The 17,545-nt window shown below is 31.1% G+C and overlaps 1 long non-coding RNA gene across 1 annotated transcript; it reads left to right on the forward strand.

Annotated features, from left to right (window-relative positions):
- The first annotated feature begins 12,750 nt into the window (after window positions 1-12,750).
- LOC142635958 (uncharacterized) lies at window positions 12,751-14,273 on the forward strand. The gene is made up of 4 exons (XR_012844220.1): window positions 12,751-12,824; window positions 12,977-13,005; window positions 13,230-13,320; window positions 14,188-14,273. It is a non-coding gene; the product is annotated as an uncharacterized LOC142635958 (long non-coding RNA).
- The last annotated feature ends 3,272 nt before the right edge of the window (window positions 14,274-17,545 follow it).

Below are 17,545 nucleotides of genomic sequence, written 5' to 3' on the forward strand. Positions count from 1 at the left end.
AATCGAAACTTCTTTAAGAAGCCTTAACCTCTCTCTTTTACTGCCAATTTTTTTCCCCAATTTTTCACAAAGAAGAATACAACTCCCTCTCCCTCTCTCTCTCTCTCGGTCAAAAAATTCCACCAAATCTTCAGTAGATCCCTTTGCAACCTCATCAATTGGTGAACAAGTCCTAGATTTGGATGAGTTTGATGCTAGCGAAGAGGATTTAGAGTCTGTGTTCATTGAATCACCATGTAATCTAAGGGTTCTAGTGGGTGTGCGAAGAGCTCTAGCAACGGTTCTAGATCCAATGTTATATTTGGCATCACTACCATCTTCACTCTTTACCTCCAAGAAATTCACAATCTTCACTCACTGTAGGTTTCCATGTTTGGAAAAATTTTATATATTTTTATAGTTGTTTTACATTGTAGTTTGTTTGATATCGCAAAATCATCTTGATCTTCAAGTTATGGTTGTTTATGAAATTTCTATATAACTTAGAGAAATCTTGTTGGTTGTATTTATTTGATAATAACTCAGCACTGTAACTAGTTGATTGTGGTTGTGGGAGTTCAATATATAGTTTGGAATGAGGCTGTGCTTTTCTTTTCTTTTCTTAAGGTGCAAAGACCATTGTGGCTAGCTACTGAAAATGTTATAGTTTCTTTGTAATTAGCTTTGTTTTGTGCTATGTGCTATGTGTTTTTGGATATTAAATTTTATTTCTTGTTTTTTCATATATGTTTTGGAATGTTAATTTATTTAGATTTGTGAAGATTATAGTTGCACAGATGACAAATGTGAATGTAAAAATTGTATTTTGAACAATTACTCAAGTTATAGACAGTGAATGATGAATGGATGGATTTAATTATGTAAAGTTGTAATTTGAACAACTTCTAACCACAGGTGGAATTAGAAGAATGATAAAATGAGTATATATATATATATATATATATATATATATATATATATATATATATATTTTAGTTGATTTTTGGAGATATAAGAATTTGATAATACAATTTTTTTGTATCCCAAGCTAAAAACCTTGACTTGAGCTTGAGTTTGAGCTTGATATTAAGCTCGAGGTTGGCTTGACTAAATAATCAAACCAAACCAAGCCGAGCTCAAACTTTTTGACATTTTCACAAGCTCGAGTTCAAACATTGTTTTTAGACTTGTCTCGAGCTCAAGCTAGCCAAACTTGAGCTTTTGATTTTTACTGATGAGCTTAGCTCAAACACACACTACTTAGCAAAGTTTGGCTCATTTACAGCCCTATTTACACCTTATTAACTCACTTTTGAAACTAACCATGGCATACACTATACTGATCATACCACCATCGCAACAATTTGTCTAATATTGCTTCGTTAGGCTCATAAATTCGAATGGCTATTGAGTTTGAATCATTGAGGTCAAAATTTTTGGGTTTATAGTCTTGAATTATGCTTCATGTGTGAGGAGACTTCATAGCTCGCATGCAAGGAGATTTCATGGTGCGAGCTCAAACCAATTTTCGTGGACTTGAGAGGTCAAACTTTCTGGGTTTACAGTCTCAAATTAAGCTTCGTATGTGAGGAGACTTCATGGCTCGCTAGAGGAGATTTTGTTGTTTGCAAAGGCTTTGTAGTTTGCACTCGAAGTGGATTACTTTTTGTTCGAACTCACAGAGATTTCGTAAGGTTTTCACTATGTATAGTGGGTCTTCATTAGGATTTTAGTTTGGGGGTAACGTACCTCTCATCTTCCTCCTCTTTCTCTAAAGGGGTTGTCTAAGACAATTTTCTGAATTGGGTGAGAAGATGGGTAGCAAAGAGAAGAATTGTTTCACAAAAATAGTCGGGTAGCAAATCAAAGGAATTAAAAAGGCTGAAATTATTTATTATTTTTTAAAAAAATGGATGATGTGGAAAATTGTGAGTGGTGCAAAGCTTAAGTGACATGCTCTCAGAAGGTCAATAAAAGTAAGAGGCTTTGGTTATATAGTGTTTATAGATTAATTATGTGGCCACATTTAGAACTCGAGTTAATTTCAATGAAACTTGAGTTTCAAAGATTTGAGTTCTAAATGTGACCACATAACTAATATAGTATGTTTCAATTTTAGTCACATAACTAATATATTTGCAAAATTAACTTAAAAAGCCAAAAAACCTGTGGGCATTGTATTGAGTATTGATGATTTTGCTAAAAATTTTAAATACAAAATATTTATAAATTGACATGACAATAAGTATGAGTTGTGAGAATTCAAAAACACAATAAATTTAATAAACATATGTTTGTGGGTTTAAGTCCACTCAACTAGTAAAGTTTCTTACTGTTGAATACAAGATATGTGATCCAAACTCTGTCTACTCCAATCATATGTACCTATGTATCAGTGATGTTTATAGGGAAAATGTTAAAAGTAGTATTACAAATTTAATAAATAAAATTTACAAACAGATATAACAATAAATGCCATAATTTATAACAATAATGCTACAATCTACAGTTACAAACTATTTTATAACATTTGTTAAAAACTGTTGATGTGTCAAATTCTTACTAGTTTACGTTTAAGTCCACTACTAACATCAAATTTTACTTTTCAATAATCATCCACCATGTCAATAGTTTGTAAAATAGTTTGTGACTTTACGTTACTTAATTTATAGTATTCCTAGCATCATTTGTTTTATACAAACACAACAAATTCTCACAAATTTTTACAATAGTTGGAGATGAAAACCCACCATAAGTCAGACTAAAATAAAAATATATTATACCTAAATCTACCGCAACCCAAAACAAGGATATTGTGGGATTTTGCGGTATCCCTCGACTTTCTCAAGATAAAAATGGTATCTTTAGTTGCAGAAATTATTCTAAAAACTATTCACACAAAAATTATTCTATACAATAGATTATATGGTTTTATATGTGGAAAGAATTTTGTATTTTATAAATCTAATATGTAAATCCTTCCTCCCACTCACAACATATGGATGTTAAGTGATTGGACCCTACATTATACAAATAAGATAATGTATATATGCTTGAGATAATTATTGACGTGGGAGACCTATAGGGATGTCACCTTTATGTGAGTGGAATGTGTAGTAAATTGATAGAGATTAAATTCTATAAGGATGTGGTGTAAAATCCAAGTTTTACCCCTCTAATCCCAACATATCACATCATCATATTACATAATAAGAATAGGCACAATGACACTCAATTAATTCTAATACCCTTTTGAAAATCCAACTTAACTATGAGTTTATTAAGATGTTATTATATGTGGTAGGATATATTGAGTTTTAAGTAAAAAACTAATTTGATAATATCTTTTTTTTTTTTTTGAGGGGGTATGTGATAATATCTTATTGGATGTTGTAAAACATAAGTTTTATACCCCATTTTTACCAAATTCGGACTCATATTAATTAACCAAGAGTTGGCACGTTTAAAAGTTATGGCCTTACAATTATCATTTGATATATATGCGGTTGTATAAAACAATTCAAAGTGTTGTTGTCATCGTTTGAAATATTCTCATACAAACATACATACACCATCTAAAAAAGCAATTTGTTACAAAATATCCCTCCACCCTCCCCTCTAAACCATCACATATATAACCAAAACGAGAGAGAGAGAGTGTGTGTGTGTGTAAAATTAAATGACATTGTTAATAAAATTAAATGACATTGTTATTACTAGGGGTGTGCAACCGACCCACCAACTCATCAAAATTGACCTGCACCAACCCAACCTGCTAGGTTGGGTCAGTTTTTAGGAATTGGTGGGTTGAGTTAGGTTATAACAATTTTTTTAATAGTGGGTCGGTTGTGTTTGGTGTTGGATCATAATAATCATAAACTTGCCTAACTTGACTCGACCTACCTATATATTTAAAAGGAGTAATTACACTTTACTCACCTGTAGTTTGCGTCAAAAACACTTTGCTCACCTGTAGTTTAAAAATTGGCACTTTACCTACTTGAAGTAAGCTCTTTTAGTCTCCCATCACTCATCTCTATTAAAAATATGAGTAAATTTGTATTTTTGTTACTCTTTTATATCTTTCTCCTCTCAAAACATTAAAAAAAAAAAAAATCAATGGAAAAGAAGATCTAAAGGCTAGGTTTTGTAAAAATTAAAACCTAACTTTTAGATCTTCTTTTCATGTATCAACTTTAAGCTGTTCTTCTTCATGCTAGATGAAATAGCTAATCTTTGAGCATCATTGTTAAATTTCAGAAAATCCACTTTGGTGGTTAGATTTTCTACGGTCTTGATAGGCTCTCTCTTGCCCCCTAAGAACTCTCTGATGTAAACATTCACATTCCCAGGTTATGGTAACTTCATAGTAATTAGCAATTTCACTTTGAAGGACTTGTGGCTTGCTACGTACTGCTCATTCTCTCTCGTAAAAAGAATTTCATTGAAATTAACTTTTTTTTTTTTTTGAGGAAAATTGGAACTGAGGAACCAAAAGCGTTTGCTGTTTTCCACCACCTCAACTATAGACCTTCATCAAACAAACACAAATGTCATGTCTGTTACTATCACCTCCAATACCAATGGAACCACCACGAACATTTTCACTCTCAACTGGAAAGCAAGCTCCATATCATCACCAATTTCTCTTTGCCAAAACCAATTGACATTAGCATAAACATCTCTAGATTCTCTACAACCTGCAAGATATTTATGAAACCGACAAAAAGTGCATTTCCATGGAACTGAACTGAATTTATTAGACCATTTGAAGAATCCTCTGCATTTGCATCTACAAGTCTTGAATATTCAAGAAGTCCAGGCAACAATTTAGTGCTGCTCCTCACAACAAGGTCTTCATCAGCTTCAACATTCTTGTGGACAATCTTTTCTGATCTAAATTAAAAGTTAGGTTTTAATTTTTACAAAACCTAACTTTTAAATTTTATTTTCTCTTGATTTTTTAGTTTTTTATGTTTTGAGAGGAGAAATATATAAAAGGGTAGCAAAAATACAAATTTACCTCTGGTAATGGAAGACAAACAACAGTTTTTAAATCACAGGTAGGCAAAGTGTTTTTCGTGTAAACCACATATGAGTAAAGTGTAATTTCCCCTATTTAAAATTTAAATTATACATATATTTTTAAAAATATTATATAATTAATAATTTTTTAATTAATTTTTTCCCTATTCAGCTCTTCCTATATAAAACTTAATTACCTCATAAACCCTAACAATCTTATTTCTCTATTTGTCGTCTCCCACTCCTCTCCTATTTGTTTATAAGTTAAAACTGAGTTAAGATACTAGTTTATATATATTTTGTTTATCAACTCAGTTGGATATATTTTGTTTATAACTAAGTTGGAATACTTGTTTATGTATATTTTGTTTATCAACTTAGGTGATAGGTATGATATTTTTTTTCTAGCTCAATTTAATAATAATTGTAATAAAAAAAATGTCCAACCTATAGGTTCAACTCGATCTATGTGGGGTGGGTTGGGTTGGGTTGGACCCTTGTGATGAGTTGTGTCAAAAAATTCTCTCAACGCGCCTCATGCACACCTTTAGTTATTACATAGCTATCATTTTTTTTTTCTTTTGTTTTCACGCTTTCTTCTTTTCTCATGTGGTGGAGTGTAAACTTCCATCACAACTTTTGACACATTGTTTACTTAACATATTTGGATAGAATAACCAGTTTAATTCATTTTTCCAAAATGATGGACTATGCAGATCAAAATTAAACTTTATGAATTAATTTGGCAATGGAAGTAGAAGTTGAAGGACAAGAATGAGTTTTACCTTTGTTTACACCACTAAATGGTTTTGATTACAACAATCAACAACCCAAAAGTGAAATTAACTTGTATATGTAATGGTTTTGGAGTAGGTATTCTACTTCCCAAAAGGCAGGGTGAGGGATTGAAGAAGCATCCAAATCATGAGCTTTATACTTTAAAGAATGGGAAAAATTTAAGTAAGTTTTTTTTTGGGACCACACGTGCCTCACCTACGACATCATTCCCCACCACTCAATTTCTCTCCTCTTTTTATCTATGACCGGCCAAGCTCCTCACTTCTCCTCACTTATCCTTTCTTTCTTTTTCTTCTTTTTCATTTTCTAACACTCTTCACTGCCTCTCACTCTCCCACCGGTACCTCCATACCACTTCCACCATCATTTTTCCAGCAAGATCACTGGAAAATTCTTGAGAACCTATAAGCACCTTCACATCTTTTATTTGAGGTAAATATTTCTAATTTTTTTTTATGGGTTTATATGCTTTTGCTTGAGGTTCTTTAGAGACTAAGCTTTGATAATGATATCCATGTGATTTATGAGCATTGGAAGTGATATTATGTGTTTATATGAATGGGTTTTGTATTGGTGGAATTATTTGATGAATGGGTTTATGGTTTGTGCTAATGATGACTACTTAAGGTTTATTTATGGTGGAAAATTGAGGGGTTTTGAGTTATAATATGTGATGATTGGTAAATCTAATTTTTCCATTGTCATTGGGTTTATTTGGAGTTGGTTGAAGTTCTAAATTTCTTGTCTTGGAGGATATTTTGATTTCGCTTTTATGAGTTTCTTAATGATGTAGTGTAAATTTTATGGAAGCTAGTCATAATATTGGAGATGATATTGAATGGGTTAACTTTATAAATTGGAGTCTATGCCTTATGAATTAATTTGTTGAGAAACTTTGGAAGAGGAATATGTTATTGATGAGGTTAAATATTAGGCTTGCCTAATTGAGTGCTTATTTGGCAATTCCTAAATTGTAACCAGATACAATTTTAAGCTTTATGCTTATTTTGTTAGGTTTGTTTGATATTGTTGAGGTTCTAGCTAATCTCCTTTGGAGCTTGGAGAATTAGGTTTTTTGCAGATTTCAAGGTAAGTAGCTTTTTAATGGGATTTTTGAAAGATAACCATGTTGCATAAATGTTGTTTTTGGGTTAGACACGCTTGTGGAAACTATCTATGGAAACTATATTTTCCTAAAAACTGTTGTGTCGTAACCTTAATATATATATGATTATTTATGAAAATGCATCATATTTGGTATTGCATTTGGGAAAATGCATGTATTATTGACATGGAAAATATGAGCATATTTTATTTAATCTTTGATAAGAAAATTATGGATTTTATGGTTTATCAGAAAATCTAAAGATGCTTATCTTGTCTTGTTTTTGGGAATTGATATAAAATCTTTTTGACAAGAATGAAGTTGAAAACCTTACAAATTTTGTGGAAATTAGATTATTTAAAGTTTTTCTGAAATTACCTAGATATAAACTATGTATTTGAAAGTAATATAACCTGTGAGCTTTATGTGGTTTTAACACCATGCCATCTGTGATTACCCGGTGATCACCTGATTTGGTTTTCGTAATCTTTGTGATAACGGAATCAAATCCAAGTCAATGCCCATTCATTTTTGGATGATGCATTCTTCCCTGCTGCCCATAGGGGGAAAATGTTCCTTAATTATGTGTAGGTGAGGCTGCTGCCCATGGGACCAAGAGACCACATGCAAGAGAGGTCCTATTTGACGCGCTTTCTCTGCTGCCCATGGGGAGAAAGAAAAACCTTGAGGGTACGGGTGAGGTTGCTGTCCATGGGGCCAAGAATCTGCATACCAGAGAGGATAATATCATGCCAGTTGTGAATGGGTGGATCCCCTGATTGGTTTATGTGGTAGTGTGGTATCTTTGTGAAAATTTACCGTATGTTAGATTTTATGACTTTGAAAATTATATTGTTAGTGCTCACAGATTATAGATTAATAGTATATAGTTTCAAGGTATTTACTTTGAGAAACTTTTGGTTTCATTACTTAATCATTATTGTCATATTATTATTATTGAAGATAAAACTTGCATTTCCCCCTATTCCCATTAATTATGCTACTTACGGGACATTAGCTCATATCTCCCTTTAACAGTTTTTTAGATTTATTAGCTATACATTGGGTATGGAGCTTACTTATTTGGTAATGATTAGAGTGCTCTATTAAATTTGGAGACTTTTGCTATAAATGGTTGGTGACTTAATCTTGCTATGTTCAACAAGACCTTAATTAATTCTATTGGAGGTGGGTTGCTTGAGGTTTGTTAGCCTTTGCCGTGGTAGGCCTAGACTTGATGTTAAGGTCCTTATTCTTGATAAAATTGTAACTTGTGTAATTTAATCAAAGTTTTGTAATATATTCATGTATTTTGTGGAGGCACGTGATTTTAATTATTGTTCATAAATGTGTTATAGAGCTCTGACTTGTAATATGGAGATTTTAGTATGGTTATATATTCTTATCCTATGGAAAAGAAAGGAAAATAAAGATCTCCTATAGTTTGATTTTCCAAAAAGGAAAAATCTACAAGTACCCTTGAGATGTATTTCTCATGCTTTAGACCCTTTTAGGTTTGGGGCTTGACATGACCAATGAAAAATTATTGAATTAAGGGTGTTATTTCATGTATATGTATATGTATATGTTTATACTTATGTTTATATAAAATTTAGCTTTAGAGTCAAATCCTCATTCTATCACTTAGTAAAAAAAATAATGCCTCATATATATATTTGCCATATAAATGATTAAAACAACTAGAGATGTGACTCATTAGTAATTGGATGCATATTGTAAAAACAAACAATGAGATACAAAAATTCACCATAAGCTTAGGATGAATTAAATAAAGACTATCAATTTGTTACATGAATATTTGATTTTGAATTTCATATCAATATAATTGATTGCCCCAATCCCTTAATTTACTCCAACCAATCAATACTTGATTTTTGCCTTCAATTTGGGGAAAGTAAATACTTTCTAATGTGTATGTTCATTTAATAGTTTTGAGGCGCTTACAAGACACATTATAAATCACCATTTAGTAATTCACTTTATTTATTATTTTTTTTTTTTTTTGTAAGCTGTTACACCTAGTCGCTTTCCTTGTGAGCAATGACATAAATTACATATCATACATTGACCTACTATATAGTCAGGTTTTTAGATTAAACACTAATCATGTAATGTGCTACACATCATGAGTTTTATTATAGTTCCCATTATTGTTAATATTGAGATTTACCTGGCTAGATACCTTGATATTGACATCTTAATCATAATTAAATTACTATTCTTTTCAAGGTCTCATAGTCAAGATATGTGGGACATGTTTAATATCCAGTCTTTAAGTGCAAGATCCTACAGACGTGTATTATATTTAGTATTTATTTGCAAGATCCTACTTTAAAGCAAGGCCAATAATTAACTCAAACCCAAGCAATTTTTTTGTTTTCTGTAAAAAAAAATGTGAATGAGAATGTAAGATATAGACAATAATATTTTTTTTTTTAATATTGAAGTTCTACAACCAAAAATTATTTATGTATAAACACATCATTTTTTAGATGTATAAATGTGTATTATTTATTATGTCATCTTGGAATTCTTTAATATATAAGGGTGTTTCCTTATATATATATATATATATATATATATATATATATATATATATATATTTAATTTAATATGTCACTACAACAAAAGTGGGCTATGGTGACGAAATCTAGTGAGGATAAACAATTTCGTCACCAAATGATAACATTTAGTGAGGAAAAGAAGAATTCATCACCAAATATTATAAAAATATTAAAATTGGTGACGAAATCAATATTTCGTCACCAAAGATGTACAAATTGGTGACGAAATATTTATTTTGTCACTATAGGTCATTAAAAAAAGGCAAACCTAGGGTGACGAAATATTTGCGTCACCAAAAACTTACTAGAGGTGACGAAATTTTAAATTCATCACCCAATATTAGGATGTAGGTGTTTTTGGTGACGAAATAAATTTTTGTCACCTATTGTTTAACCAAAGACTAACCAGAGGTAATGAAATTCCAAATTCATCATCTAATATTAAGATGGAGGTGTTTTTGGTGACAAAATAAGTGTTTGTCACCTATTGTTTACAAATAATTAAGGATTGCCATGGGCAGGGTATACCCATATATACCCGGTTTGTTTATCCATAGATATCCATACCCTACCCAAAGCTAATTTTTATAAAATCAACAAATATGCTCAAAATCCACCAAAATGACCAATATATCCTCAAAATCTCTAAAATATGCAAAATACCCATGAAACCTTTAAAATGACCAAAATATTCATACAATCTCTAAAATCACCAATTATGCTAAAAACCCACTAAAATGACCAAAATATCTCTAAATCTCTAAAATGAGCAAAATACCCATAAAATAACCTAAAAAATTACTAAAATACCCCCAAAATCACCAAATATGCTCAAAAATCACTAAAAATTACCAAAATATCCCCTAAACCTCATAAATGACCGAAATACTCTAATCCTAAAAAATGACCAAAGTACACACAAAACCTAAAAAATTACCCCTTGAAACCTAAAATTTGGCCAAAATACCCCCAAAACAAAAAATGACCAAAATAGCACCCACATTCTCAAAAAATAACCTAAATAGCTTTGAAACCTAAAAACTGACCAAAATAGCCTTAATGCTTTAAAATTACCAAAATACTCCTAATCCTAAAAAAATGACCAAAATACCCCCCAAAAACTTCAAAATTGACCAAAATACCCTTGAAACCTATAAAATGACAAAAATGGCCCTAAAACCTATACGATCATAAAAATACACCCTAAACCTAAAAGATTATCGAAATGCCCTCAAACCTAAAAATGACCAAAATACCCCTAAATGACAAAAATACTCATTTTTATAATTTCTAGTTATTTTGGTCATTTTTTAGGTTTAGGGGGTATTTTGGTCATTTTATTGGGTTTTGAGGGTATCTTCGGTTATTTTTTAGGTTTAGGGGGGTATTTTGGTAATTTTATATTTCAAGGGTATTTTGGCCATATTTAGGTTTCATGGGTATTTTAGTAATGTTTAAATTTTGGGAAGTATTTCAGTCATTTCTTAGATTTAGGACGTATTTTTGTCATTTTTAAGTTTCGAGGGGTATTTTGGTCATTTTGAAGGTTCCAAGGGTATTTCAATTATTTCTTAGCTTTAGGGTGAATTTTGGTATTTTTTTAGTTTCGGGGGATATTTTGGTAATGTTTTAAGTTTTAGGGGTATTTTGGTAATTTTATGATTTTAGAGGTATTTCGGTCATTTTTTAGGCTTAGGGTACATTTTGGCAATTTTAGAGGATTTTAGGAGTACTTTGGCTATTTGCAAGTTTTAGAGGCAATTTGGTAATTTTGATAATTGGGTAATTGAGTGGGTTGGAGTTTACCCATAATAATTTGGTTGAGTTAGGTTTGGGTTAGATTTAATTAGTTAAATGGATAATAATGTGTAAATTACACCCGATTGGCAGGAAAATTGGCATGCATGTTAAGAACAAATAGAACATGTAATCCAACGGTTGGATTTTCAAAATATGAATTCAATAATAATTTATTGGGTGATGTAACACTTTTTAGAGTTACACCAGGTGTAATTTAAACCCAGACCTATATTTTTTAATTCAATGTGAATTTTGACAAATCTACCGTTAGATTACATTATCTTCATATGTTGTTCATGCTTACAAAATTTCAAGGTGATCAAAGATTAATAGGCATGTCATCGATCAATTGTGTAAATTTAAGTTTTTGTAGTTTAAACTAACACATAATAGATGAGTTTAAAGATTAAATGAAAAATTACACCTAATTGACATGAAAATTGGCATGCATTTTAAGAACATATAGAAAATGTAATCCAATGGTTGGATTTTCAAAATATGAATTCAATAATAATTTATTGGGTGGTGTAACACTTTTTAGAGTTACACCAGGTGTAATTTGAACCCAGACCTATATTTCTTAATTCAATGTGAATTTTGACAAATCTACCGTTAGATTACATTATCTTCATATGTTGTTCATGCTTACAAAATTTCAAGGTGAACAAAGATTAATAGGCATGTCATCGATCAATTGTGTAAATTTAAGTTTTCGTAGTTTAAACTGATGCATAATAGATGAGTTTAAAGATTAAATGACAAATTTAATGATCAAAGATTAATAGGCATGTCATCGATCAAATGTACTTCATGTGATGGTTTCTGGGTTTGATGTTTGTATGGAGGGTTGGATTTTTCATGTGGTGTTCTGGGTTTGCTAGAGATTGAGGGTTGGGTTTAGGTTTATGTTCTTTGTGTTTTGAATCTTTGAAGGTGTTTTAATTTCCTTGGCATTTGATTCGTGTTCTTGGTTTGATTTTCTAGGTTTGTGTTCTTGTGTTCATAGGCATTTGATTTTATTGTTTTTAATTCTGTTTTTTTTTTTTTTATAGTTAAAATTGACAAAATATTTTTAAAAAAATAGATGCTGACGTGACATTTTTAATAATATTTTAATGTCTTTGGCTGCCACCTCAGCTATTTTTGTCGGTTGACTGATGGAAAGAAAGAAAATAACACACGTTAATTGATTTAGAGACTAAAAGTGGTAAAAATAAAATGTAGAGACTAAAATGGAAAAACGTTAAAATGTAGGAACTAAAAGTGCATTTACGCTTTAATTTAAAATATAATTTGAATTTACTATTTTTGTTATCATAACTATCAATTTTTGGAAAGCATATTAAAAAAATGTGTTTGCATGTTTTTTTCTTTTATTGTTCTTGAAAACTTTAAATATCCACTAGTGTTAGAATAAATTGATTTAGTGTCCACTTATAAATAATATGTTGTTTGGTAGTCTACTGGTAGCACTTCTTTGTGGAGTAGCACTCCCTCAAGGGATCAATTCCTAGCGCCAGCATAATTTTCAGGTTAATTGTTTTTTTAAGCGCCATGTTAATTTTTTTTTAGCGCCATGCCCAATTTTCAGCGCCAATTTTATTTTTCATTTTTTTTTATTTGAAAAAAAAAACCCTAACCTATCTTTCGTGCTCCTCTACTCACGCGTTTCTGACTTCCACAGACCTCACGCCTCTCCTCCCTCATTGATCGGTAAGCTCTCACTTTCATCAATCCTCTCTCTCTTTCTCTCTCATTGATCTCCATTGTTGATGAGTAAGCCATTTATATCTCTTTGTACATTCACATTTACTTCTCATGTCTCCCTGTTTCTTTTCTGCATATAGTGACTTTGGAGTAATTGTTTTGTGTTTCCATCTAATGCTCACTTTACAAAAAAAAAAAAAAACTGAATATTTCGTACTGTTTGCTGCCAGAGTGGTTAAATGATGGACAAAGACAATCCAGGAATTTTGTAATGCCAAGGTTTTGATTTGATTCCTATCTTGTTGAAGTTCATTAGAATTTGTGAGTTTCCTCAAATCTCATGTTCTTCTCTTCTGATATATCCCTCTTAACTAAAAATAACCTTAAGATTTCTCTATTTTGTGTGCTTGCTAGATCTCTTGAATTTATAAAAACTATGATTACAATGCAATAGAACAAAATGACTCTGTTTGATTGTGAAGATTATTGGTGAAACTGAAAATAGTGGGGTTAGTGTGGTTTGGTTTGAGGGTGAGAGATTGTTGGGAAGGAAAAGAAGAAGGGAAAGTAAAGAGTTTGGGAGAGAGTTTGAGGTGAGAGAGAGATTGGTTCAATGGTAGAGAATCCATAGTTTGTGAGCTTTTCTTGGTTATGGGGTTTTGGTGGGAAGAGATGGAAGAGTTTAGAGAAGGGGACTGAGTTGTCAATGGTGGGTGCAGTGTAAATGTAATCTAATGAGGATAAGGAACCACATTCAATATCATGGTTTTTTTTTTTTGCCTTGTCCACGTAATTTTGTGGGAGTGATTTCTAGCCACACGTGGTAATGAACTTTGGGGTCAGTTGAGATAGTGACTTTGGTGAGTAAAATGTTGGTCCAGGAGCCTCTAGAGGGAATGAAGATGATTATTGTAAAAAGAGAATTGTGGGATTAATTAATTTTCAAGTCATATAAGCATTTTGACGACAAAGAATAATTACCATGGGTAGATGCAAATTTAAATTTTGTCTTATAAACAAGAGGAAGACAAATTGGAAAAAGTTTGACATTCGTTTTTTTTTTAATTGATCTATGTGATTTAATTAGATCAATATTCCAAAATAATTTTTTTATTTATTTATTTATAATATAATTCAATAGTTGGTGAAGGAAGATTATTGAAGGAATATTTCATTATTCTTTGTTAGGTTCAAAATTTGTGGCAAATTGATGTCAGTCAGAGCTTGAGGACCCTACACATGTTATGATTGTCATTAAAGTTGGATTCTTGAAGGTTTTATTAATCTATCTTTTTCTATGCTGCTCATTTTTTTTTCTTATGTATCTTCTATGCATTGGAATGAAATCATGCATCTTGGAGATTTTCTCTTTTACACGTTTAAGACTATAGATGAGTTCAATGACTACCAACCCCTATCTTGGTAGGTAGATTCATAGTATTTAAAAGAGCATGCATCATTCATGGTGGTGTTGTTAATCAAGGTAGATAAATAGTACTAGCTAGGAAACAAGCAAATATTAGTAGTTTAAAAAGTTAAAGAGATAAGACCCTATTAATTGCTAATTTGCTAGATATTTTATCATTCTGTACATCATTGCAAATGAAGTAGCTATGAGAAGCTATTCAATGCTAGCTAGTTGTCAGTGCTTTACTGATATTGAGCCCAAAGTATGTCAAAGTTAGCTGCAAGTTGATTTTTGTAATCATTGCAACAGAAGGTGCATACATGATACATGGTTTTTGAGAGAGAGAAGTGAGAGTTGTGAGGGTTGAGAGAGTTGAGAGAGAGGTGATAGATCCGAGAAGTGTCGGGTTGAGTAAAAAGTAATAGAAACAAAAACAAATAAATACTAATTTAACAGTAAGAATAAAAAATAAAAAAATAGCTTTCCGCTACGTACCGTCATATATAGTTGTGCACTGTAGCAATGTAGATAAAAAATTTACCTATAGCACCATCATTATAGCCCCCTTTTGTATATGGTGGTACTAAAAATAGTTTTTTAGCATCACCAGTATGAATGCTCTAAAAAAGCCACTTTAATTATACATTTAACACATCAATTTATAATACATCTAACATCAACATTTCTATTTTTTTACCACCCCATTTAAGATTTCAGCTATTGGTGGTGACTGTGCTCTTTGTTTAATGGTAGTGGTTGGGTTTTTTGATTATGGTAGTGGCTGAGTTTTTGTGTTAATGTTGGTGGCTGTGTTTTTTGTTTAATAGTGGTGGTGGGTTTTTTGTTTGTGGTGGTGGCTGAGTTTTTTGTTTATTGTGATGACTGAGTTTTTTGTTTATGGTAGTGGCTGGGTTTTTGTGTTAATGGGTGGTAGCTATGTTTTTTGTTTAATGGTGGTGGTGGGTTTTTTGTTTATGGTGGTGGCCGTGGTTTTTGTTTAATGGTGGTGGCTAGTTTTTTTTTTTTTAATAGTGTTGGCTAGATTTTTTATTCGTTGTGGTGGGTGGGTTTGTGTTTATGATGGTGGCTGAATTTTTGTTTTGGATTTCACTTTATTTGTTTTGTTTTAAATTGGGATTTTTCTGCATTCTTTATGATTTCTCCGTAATTTGTAATGTAGGTTTGGTTTTTATTTGATGAGAATGTTGTGGGTCTTCTTTATTTGATAGTTTGGCTTCATATGATTTTGCATTATGATTATTTTGTCTAGTTTGTTATTGGGTATTCTGTGGATATTTTTTGCATTGTTTTACTAATAATAATCTTTTTGTTGTTGATGTTGTAGTACATTTTATTAGAGATATGGGTTTGCAATCTAGTTTGTTATTAATGTATTTTCCTTGATACTTGTGCAGATTTGGGATTGGTGGCAAAAAGATAGCTTTTGTGGGACTACTTGAACTTAATTAATTTTCTGTAAAGTTTGGAAGTTAAGACATTATTTGTATGTAAATGGTTGTAATTACTTTGTGAACATCTTTATTGCATTTTTAGATTGTATGGATTTTACTTATGGATTTGGTTAGAAATGAATGAATGTTTTTATTTTTTTTATTATTATTATTTTTTTTTTATGGATTTGGTTAGAAATGAACAGGTTAATGTAATGACAAGTAAATGTAAAGAATATTAATAAAAAATTAAAATTGGTGACGATAATTTTCGTTGCCATATTTGACTATAAACAGAAATTGGTGACAAAATAATTTGTCACTTGATCTATTGAAATTAAAAAAAAAAAAAAAAAATTGATTGGTGACGCAAAACTTTGTCACCTAATCTATTGAAATTGGGAAAAAAATAAATTTGGTGACGAAATATTCCGTCACTGGAAATAAGGTTTAGTGACGAAAATATTAGGTGACGAAAAACTTTTGTCACCTGTCATTTTTTATTGGTGACGAAAAAATTTCGTCACCTATCATTTTTTAATTGGTGACGAAACATTTTCGTCACCAATACATTCTGTGACGGAGCTAAGGTGACGAATGCTGTTTCGTCACCATATGTATTCGGTGACGAAATAAAGACATATTGTGACGAAAGGTTTCGTCACCATAGTCTATTTTTGTTGTAGTGTGTGCAAACATGTATTAGTTGTCATGTAACTTTAATTATTTGAAAATAAGTGCAGACATTGTTGAAAATTAATATGCAAAATTTACATTTGTAAATTTAAACTATTAAATCAATTGTAAAACTATATAATAAAAAAATTTATTTTTATTGATAAAAAATGTTATAGAATAAACCAGTTAACAGAATAGCATTAAAAAAAAATCTTTATTATTATCTTTCAAGACTCATTAAAATTGCTCTCCTTTATTAATTTTTGTATATAAAAAAACTAAATTTTAAGTCACTAGGGTATATACATATTGTTGAATGTAATGCTTTTTTTCATGTGTATGCATATATGTATGTGTATGCTGATGTTTATGTACTATTACATTGTGAAATTTGCCCTGTAGAGCCAATCCTCACTCTATCACTTATTGGAATTTGATAATTTTGTTAATAAAAGCAATGAGATACATAATGTTGATTTCGATTGTTGATTTCAATGTGTTTCAAAAAATCACAATACCGCATACATCTTAGTCCGATAAATGATTAAAAAAATTTAGAAATGTGACTCATCAATATTGACTAATTGGATGTGAAAGCTTGGATTTGTGTTAAAAACACAAGAGCTGTTTAGACCCTAAATTAAAAATTACGACTTGGTTGATTTTACTCTAACTTAAACTAAGTGTAGATTAGAGTAAATGTGAGTGAACTAACAATACAAGTACTCTAAGCCATATTCATTAAAACACAGTAGTAAAATGAAAGCTAAAAGAGTAGGGAAGAGAGATGCAAACATAAGATAACACTCCAATTTGTTATTGAAGAGGAAGCCGAAGAACTCGGCTAAAAACCTCTCTGCCACCCTCCAAGCGATAAATCGATCCACTAGACAATAAGTTGGGCCCCTCCAAACCTAGTCTACCTAATTGCATCCGCCAAAGTTTGGCTTCTCTCAATGCTTCCTAGCAGCACCAAAAACTCACTGGACACTCAGTATGAGTGTGATAA

The sequence above is a fragment of the Castanea sativa genome, chromosome 5 (genome assembly GCF_040712315.1).
Source record: "Castanea sativa cultivar Marrone di Chiusa Pesio chromosome 5, ASM4071231v1".
NCBI classification, from domain to species: domain Eukaryota; kingdom Viridiplantae; phylum Streptophyta; class Magnoliopsida; order Fagales; family Fagaceae; genus Castanea; species Castanea sativa.